Below are 6895 nucleotides of genomic sequence, written 5' to 3'. Positions count from 1 at the left end.
GCCCCCTAATTTCTTTTTCTGTTCGAGGGGGAGGCATATTAACAATTGCCTTTATTTTGGAAGGATCGATCTTAATACCACGTGTGCTTACTACGTATCCGTGTAACTTGCCAGAAGTCACTCAGAAGGCGCATTTTTGTGGATTGAATCACATTTTATATTCTTTTATGCGAGTAAAGAATTTGACTAAAGCTTTTATGTGTTCTATTCTATCTTTAGACTTTACGATCATGTCATCCACGTATACTTCTATTTCCTTATGCATCATATCATGCAAGAGATTTGTAGCCGTTCTTTGGTACGTAGCTCCTGCATTTTTTAGACCAAATGGCATGATTGTATAACAATACTTGTCCCAAGGGGTAATAAAACATGTCTTTTCACTAGTGGAAAAAATCTCATTCGTAACAGGCTATTTGTAACGGGCAAAGCTTTGCCCGTTACAATTAAGATATTCGTAACGGGCAAAATAATGTCCGTTACGAATAAATAAGTATTCGTAACGGGCAAAATAGTGTCCGTTACGAATACTTATTTATTCGTAACGGGCAATATAGTGTCCGTTACGATTACTATATTATTTGTAACGGGCAAAATACCGCACGTTACGAATAGTATACTATTTATAACGGACATCATTGGCCCGTTACAAATGATTGGTCCAGCGTCCAGCTGATAAGATGAGCCCATTAGTTACTTAGGGTTTCACACTTCTCCTCAGCCTTCACTCCCCTCTGTTTCTCTCTCCTTAGAAATCATTCTATAACTTTCTCTTTCACTCACCCACTCTCTTTCTCTCTCCTCTCTAGAACTCATTGTCTTTCTCTTTCCTCAGGATTCATTCTCTTTCACTCTCTTTACCACCTCTCCTTAACTCCATATTCTCTTTCCTCTTGATTATGCGTATTTTTTCTTAATTTATGTTTTGTTTTTGCTACTAGATCTGTAGCAATTAGATTCAAATTGTAGAATTTTTGGGTTTTATAATTAGGTTTTAATCTGATTTTTATTTGAATTATTTTTGCTAGTTTATTGTTTTAAACCAAGAGGAGGAAGTGAAATAAGAGGCGAAAAAGAGGAAGAAGGCACTAACGGCGACGGAGAAATCAATGGTTAGATCGTTGGAAACCACCGCTTACAAGGATCTTATTTCTTTTATTTATTTATTTATTTATTTTTAATCTTATTTCTTTTAATTTTTTGTTACTTGTTACCCTTTTTTTTTCAAGTGCTATGATTTTTCTGGATTTTTAAAATTATTTTTGGGAATTTTGTTTTTATTTCTTGGAAAATCGATTGAAATGACTTAGTTTTGGGAATTTTTCCGCTTCTCTTTCGTTCTTCACATTTCGAAAATTCTCCCCTTTCAATTCTCAATCTGCAACTTCAGAGAATTCAACAATGGCGGCTTCAAACAATCAATTAAAGTTAGTAATAATTTTCGCTATGATTCTTGTTTCATGTTCAATCTCAGCAGTGGGGGATTTGGAATCAGCTTTTATTGTAGCTCACAAGTAGGCTACCCTTACAAAGCTCAGCAATGACGTCGAACGTATCTCCGAATCTGTCGACCTCTACAATTGTGGATCTTTGTATGCGTTTTCTCTTTTCTACCGATTCTGCATTTAATGCTATGATTTTAGATCTTGTTTGCGTTTTAATTTCCATTTTTATGAATTTCATAATTGAATTTTGTTTTCTGTGTTTGATGCTATTTTTTGTTTGCATGTTGATTTGGAGGAAGTGATAATGTTGGAAATGAATTTCGGTTTCAATTGCGAATTTTAATCTTAAATTATCTGCACTTGTTTGATTTTGTGAGTTTGCTGTTTGTGAAATACTGTAGTTTATTTGTAAGGTTGAATTACTATAATTAATCCTGTAAATTATAGAAGTACTTGCAATTTTAACTTAAGATTGTGCATCAAAATTATAAGTTTATTACATACTGTCATTAGGTTATACATCAATTTCTTTATATTTTTCCATTAATCTTTCTAGAATTATCTCCTTGTTTCAATAGTTTAACATTCAATAATGGATGAAGGAGGAACAATCTATCTAACAATGTTTAATAGAGTTGACTTAATTTTCCATTTTTTATTTTAATTAATTATTTTTTAAATGAAAAAGTTGGCCATATCATAATTGCTAACTTCCAATGTGTGATAGAGTATTATATAGTATGAATTGACGAGGTGTATAATGCCAAAGGGTGTGTTTAATTCGATATTTCGCAATCTCGCATTGCGTGCTAAGAGTTGTGGTTGTATTAATGTGTAGATACATACAACATACGTTCGTAGTACCTTAGGAATTGACTAGAAGAAAAGTCTTGAATGAGTGTTGAACCACATATTAAAGCTAGAATTTTATGCCGTTTGGTCTAATTTTGTTGATGAAAAAAACAAATTAATTCAAGTAAACAAATTAAACAAAATTAATTTAAGTTTGACGTTGTGTAGTCTTACAGTACAATAACTATCTTAGTAGTTAAGGTGATTTGCAACTTCAATTAAAGAATTAATGCATATAACATATTAAAGAAATTGTCACAAATTTTAACTCTTGTTGTATAGGTATAGGCGCTTAATCTCATCTATTAGTCTATTACACGCACCTTCAATAAAGCAAGTTTATTCTATTTGTAATTTTTCTTTGAATATGAATACATAACTTAGTGATACATGACAGTGTGACATACATGACTAGTATGTATCATACGAAGTATGTGATATCCTATCATAGCTAACAAGGCATGAATAAATGATTTTTGGTCTTAGAGTCTTTAAGAATATTTTTGGTCTTAAATTGATTCTAGTCTGTAGCTGGCTCAACTGGGAAATGAAGTTTGGTTTAATTGCTACTTATGTTATAATTGCTGATTTGAGGAAGGTCCCTTGATAGGATAGTGGTCAGAGGATGCAAAGTAGGATGTTGGTCAACATTGGATTATGCATTTCTAGTGCATTATACTGCCTTTTCTGCTCTGTGCTGCTACATATTAACTGAAATTATAGATTGATTGAACCTTTTTTTTACTTTTGCTGATAATGTCTAATGTGGCCCATGCAAGTGTGATACTTGTATGGTTGGCTCCTTGTGTTAGTCCCTCAATTTTATTAATTTTTGGGCATTGGGTTCTCTAAACTTTGCAAATCTTTCAAATTGATTGCTTGTCTTGTGTTTGTGTTTTAGTGGCTGACTTAGTGTTTGGGTTAGGGTTCTTAATTTTTGCTAATCTATGATTTTTTTTCCTGATCTTTTAGGAGGCAAGAAGTTCTATTGATGTTGCTGAAGACAGAGACATTGGTGACGAAGCAATCAAGAATGGCAGTGTTAATCCTTTTAATGTTGAGGATAGTGATAGAGAAATGTCCGAGACATCCTGTACCAGAAGATTTATTACTTTGAGGCTCTAACTTTTTTTTTTTCTGAAATTTCCCTTCAATCTATGTAGCTATGTATCTTGGTTCAATCAAGAAGAATTTTATCTGAAATCCAATTTGGTGTATATGTTATTTTTGATAATATGTTTGTGGCAAGAAATATTTGGATTTGTTATAAATTATTCTAATAATTTGGGTGGTAAATGGAAAGAAGAATAGGGGCATTTGTAACTAGCACCTGAAATGCTAGTTACAAATGCCCCTAATTTTTTGTCTTATTCGGAGATTATTCGTAACGGACATTGTAATTGCCCGTTATGAATAAGTAGTTATTCGTAACGGGCGTTTCAAGTGCCCGTTACGAATAACTACTTATTCGTAACGGGCACCTGAAACGCCCGTTACGAATAATGGGTTATTCGTAACGGGCACCTGAAACGCCCGTTACGAATAATGGGTTATTCGTAACGGGCACCTGAAATGTCCGTTACGAATAACTACTTATTCGTAACGGACATTGTAAGTGCCCGTTACGAATAAGTAGTTATTCGTAACGGACGGTGCCCGTTACGAATAATAATGGCCATCCGTAACGGCCGCATACGTAACGGACACTGCCCGTTACGGATGGGCCCTTTTTGCCCGTTACGGATGGCCTTTTTTCCACTAGTGTTTCTTCGTCTTCTTTTGCCATGATAATTTGGTTGTAACCTGTGTATCCATCCATAAAGATAACATCGCATGTTCAGCCGTGTTATATACCCATATGTCAATATGAGGTAGAGGAAAATCGTCTTTAGGGCTAGCCTTGTTGAGGTCCCTAATGTTTACACACATGTCCATCCTTTTTAGGGACTGGGACGATGTTTGCTACCTATTCTGGGTAATTACATATGCGAATGAAGCCAGTGTCTAATTGTTTTTGTACCTCTTCTTTTATTTTCAAAGCAACGTCAGCTTACATTCGTCGAAATTTTTGTTTTACTGGTTTAGAGGTAGGGTGTTCAAGGGAATGGTGTGTTCCAGGCATGTCCTTGTATGGCCAAGTGAACAAGTCTTCAAATTCTTTAAGCGTCGATATGAGGGTCGATCGCTCTTCCGGATTTAATGTTAAGCCAATTTTGACTTCTTTCTTATTTTCATTAGTTCCTATATTGACTGTTTAAGTTTCTTCAATTACAGGATTCTTTTGTTCTCGTTCATTCATTAATTCAAACAGTTTATTAATGTTATCATCTTCATTAGATTGATTATTATAGCATTCAAAAGATTCAAGAGAAGACATATACTTGGAAATAGAGCTCATATTATTGAAATAAAAAGAAAGTACATCGAGAGGAGAATCCTTTTTGGGATCCTCATCCTTAGAACTAGAAAATAAAGACTTAGTAATGGCCATAAATTTTTAGCTTCCTTAAAACCTAGACTAGACTCATCATCGGATTCTTCGAACATCTCTCCTTCGCCTGTGATGATTTCCAACTTGTCACCTTTATGGTTAATCCACTTGAAATTCTTCCAACATCCATGATCAAGGGTTTCGTTGGAAGGGGTGATCAACGAGGTTGGGTCCAAAGCTTCATCTTGGATGGCTTTTTGATTAGTCATTGTAGCAACATGGTTTTGCTCTAGTCCAAATAGCAAGTTAAATGCTTGCCTATCATAACACCCTGGAGTTAGGAGTTTTGATTGAACGGTTTCGAGGTCGTCATTCAAGAAGTAGCAATTGTGGAATATTTTTAATCCAGGCTTCTTCATACCTTCTAGAACTAGTGGTGCTGAAAAGTCATAGCATGGATAATCTTCTCCCTCCCTAACAAATTGTCCGTTGAGGATTTGATTGTAGGATGGGAGTAAAGAGATTATTCCTTTCTTATTATTGTCCCTACGTACTTTGATCTTAGCATCGTGAGACTTGACTTCCTCTTTAGTTGGCTTATATCCCAGTCCAAAAGAAAAGCTTTTCTTTAGGATAGGAAGTAAAAGAGATTTCTTTATTCCTATTACCAAAGACATCCCAGGAAAGTAACTACTCTTAAATAAGATGTTGTTTACTATTGGGGTGGAATATGGATCAAGCTTGAATGGTTCTTCAAGCCTTTCCTCCATTTCTAGTGTGCAAAATGCCTCCGCAGCAAATCCCCACATGTCCTCTGCATCATTATCATGGTTTATTTCCAAAAGGAATTGATTGTTTTTTGCTATTTTAAGAGGAGAAGCATGTATAGTCATAAGAAGACCTTGATAGTTCAACCAAATCATTTGGTGGAACGAAGATGGTATTATTCCAAGCTCATGTATCCAAGGACGTCCAAGAAGAAGATTGAATATAGGTTTAATGTCCATGACATGGAATTCAACCATCTTTTGTATTGGGCCTGTGGTAATTGGTAGCTTAACAGTTTCACACACCGATCTCCTTGAATTGTCATAGGCCCTAATGCTTTGTGTTGTCAAATGAAAATCTTTTTCAAGATTAAGGCCTAAATATTTTGCAATTCGTAATGGGCATACGTTCACGGCAAACCCATTATCCACTAAAGTAAGAGGGATGTTGTATCCCTTGCACCCCACAGTTAAATATAATGCATTGTTGTGGGTAGTGTCTTTTAAAGGTAAATCATCATTAGTAAAAACGATTGATTTGTCGGATTTTTCGCTAATAAGCAAGTTAGCGAGATCCTGTGGAGTTGTGTCCGTACTTACGGACAAAGCAGTTAAAGCATTCATAAGAGAATTCTCATGTTCTTTATAATTACTTAGGAGTTCCCAACTGCTAACATTCGCCTTAGATTGGCGAAGTTGTTTGACCAATGGATCTTCTACCTCAGGCGGAGGTGGTACTGGATTTTGAATTTGATTTTGATTAGTTGAAGATCCATTTGGTTGTGTTTGATAAACTCACCTAGAACGAGTTAGATGATCTATCTTGTTTGGATTAGTTGTGGGACTCGTGAACCAACTTTCTTCTAGAGGCTTTGATTGTGTCTCCATTTCAAGATGTTCCATGAGTTGTGCTTGATGCCATTGCTCATCTAAGGAGAGATTTGATAAGTCTTGTGACTTCCCCAAGAAATGATCCTAATCAAGCATTCCACTTGTTTTGCTTTGGAGACAAGGTGGAGGTGGGACGGCGGCATATTTAGAGACATATAAGTCTTGGAAGTCGTCGTCCCATAACCCACACACTTCATTAGTTGCCCCTGTGAGTGTTCTGGTTAGAGGCGTCCTTATGGGAGTGATATAATCCAAAGGATTGAATGTATCACTTCCCATATGATCCTCATTAATGTGAAATATTCCCAATGGGGAAATATTATTATTGGGTTTAGGCGTGGGAACTTTCCCATCGTCTACTAAGTCTTAAATCTTATGCTTTAGGACAAAGCAACGTTCAGTATCATGTCCAACACCTCTATGATAAGCACAATAGGCATTGCCATCCCATTGAGGGTTTCGTTTTTCTAAGGGAGTGATTGGCGTTGGCCCTGTTGGTGCGAGCAATC

The 6895-nt window shown here is 35.7% G+C and overlaps 1 long non-coding RNA gene across 1 annotated transcript; it reads left to right on the top strand.

Annotated features, from left to right (window-relative positions):
* The first annotated feature begins 728 nt into the window (after nucleotides 1–728).
* LOC145587765 (uncharacterized) lies at nucleotides 729–3500 on the top strand. Its single transcript, XR_014101427.1, has 2 exons — nucleotides 729–1592; nucleotides 3270–3500. It is a non-coding gene; the product is annotated as an uncharacterized LOC145587765 (long non-coding RNA).
* Nucleotides 3501–6895: the final 3395 nt, after the last annotated feature.

This window comes from Chenopodium album, chromosome 17 (genome assembly GCF_948465745.1).
Source record: "Chenopodium album chromosome 17, dcCheAlbu1.1, whole genome shotgun sequence".
Classification (NCBI taxonomy): Eukaryota; Viridiplantae; Streptophyta; class Magnoliopsida; order Caryophyllales; family Amaranthaceae; genus Chenopodium; species Chenopodium album.
Note: the sequence above shows the minus strand (reverse complement) of the source record. Positions and strands in the feature narration are given on the sequence as shown.